The sequence below is a fragment of the Eulemur rufifrons genome, chromosome 29 (genome assembly GCF_041146395.1).
Source record: "Eulemur rufifrons isolate Redbay chromosome 29, OSU_ERuf_1, whole genome shotgun sequence".
In the NCBI taxonomy this organism is placed as follows: Eukaryota; Metazoa; Chordata; class Mammalia; order Primates; family Lemuridae; genus Eulemur; species Eulemur rufifrons.
In genome coordinates this window covers 13,674,380-13,676,066 of record NC_091011.1, presented here as the reverse complement: position 1 = coordinate 13,676,066, position 1,687 = coordinate 13,674,380, and the positions used below count along the sequence as shown (strand labels likewise).

The 1,687-nt window shown below is 36.2% G+C and overlaps 1 non-coding gene across 1 annotated transcript; it reads left to right on the top strand.

Annotated features, from left to right (window-relative positions):
• Nucleotides 1-809: 809 nt before the first annotated feature.
• LOC138377649 (U6 spliceosomal RNA) lies at nt 810-916 on the top strand. Its single transcript, XR_011231816.1, has one exon. It is a non-coding gene; the product is annotated as a U6 spliceosomal RNA (small nuclear RNA).
• The last annotated feature ends 771 nt before the right edge of the window (nt 917-1,687 follow it).

The following is a 1,687-nucleotide window of genomic DNA, read 5'->3' as shown; positions in this document are numbered from 1 at the left end:
TCTTTATCTCTATTTGTTCTCTTCTGCCACAGGACATTAGCCTCTTCCCCAATTGCTTTTGATCCCATTCCCTCCCAACCCTCCTTAGATTTTGTTCCAACAATTTGTTCAACTTTTCTCTACGCAGGTAAACCTCTCTTGGACTCAGATTATAAATGTTCCAGATTCTCCACTGTTCTGCACACCCTGCCCCCTGAAAAGGCGCACCCCTCTCCCAGTCATGAACTCCCACAAATGGCTGGCCCAAATCTCTTCTGCTTTACTGCGAAGCTTCCTGGAAGAGTAGCCTGCATTCCTCGCTTCTGCTTTTTGTCAACCACTTACATCCTCCGCGCAACCCAGTTTGGTTCCATTTTTCTATCACTAACCAGGAAGTGTTCTCACAAAGGTACCCAAAGGCCATTGGGTTCCCAGGACTATCTGCCCTGTTGCTCAGCCCTTCTTAGCTGATGCTCCAGAGCTCAAGACAGCTGCTCACACTCCAATCCACTGCTGAGCCAGTAGGAGGAAGGAAATGACAAAGAGAGAGCATCCCTTCCCTTGAAGGACACTTACCAGAAGTTGCGCACACCAGTCCAACCTGCGTCTCATCCGCCTAAATGCAGTCAGGTGTCTAAACCTAGCTGTACGGGGAAAATGGGAAATGAAAGTCTTTATTCTGGTTGGCCATCTGTCTAGCTAAAAATTGGAGATTCCATTACTAAGGAAGAAGGAGAAAACTGATATTTGGGCATTTCAAATTCTGTGTACTAAATGCTAACCAAAGGCACAACGAAACTAAGGCGATTGAAGTTTAAAAATGCAATAAAGTGCTCGCTTTGGCAGCACATATACTAAAATTGGAACGATACAGAGAAGATTAGCATGGCCGCTGCGCAAGGATGACATGCAAATTTGTGAAACGTTCCATATTTTAAACTAAAAAAATAAAAATAAAAATGCAATAAAATGTAGTTATATTTCTGTATAATTTTATGGAAGTTTGATCTGATATTTTGTGCAATATCAGTTGTTTGAAAATTATTGAAGTTTTGTACCCTAATATACACTATATGTTTTCTAAATCTTTCATGAACATATAAAGAGAAGACATACACTTATTTTTGATTTAAAAGTAAGTAAAGAAACACTAACTTTTCCTTATGAATATTATTAGACATTTTACATGTGTAAGCTTTTTTAAAAAGTAATTTTCTTTAACAGACACAGTATTAATGGCTAGAACACTTACACTTTCCTAATTTTTTGCCCATATTTGCAAATAATTTTTATGTAAAATGAAAGTGATGTGTTTTATTTTTACAGTTCACGAAGACTCTTGGCAATTGTATCAACATTAAGGTTTTTCTTTTCTATTCTATAGTGATTTGCAAGTCATATTTTTTTAAATTCCACTTCGGTCTCTTTCAGTCTATCCAGCTACACATTTAAAGCTACGTGACTCTAATTATCAATAATTTTTGAATCTGACAATATTTTTAGTGAAGAATTTGGCACATTTTTACTTCCTCTACTCTCCACTTGTTCAGCTTCTTAATTGTTATTAATTGACCTGGGATATTAGATCCATTTTGTTATTACATGATTAATTTCATAGTATGTCATTATTTTTTAAAGAACTGTATTGACTTGTGCATTTTATTTCTAATCCTTATTTATAAGTATTGTGTATAACTATATATACTTT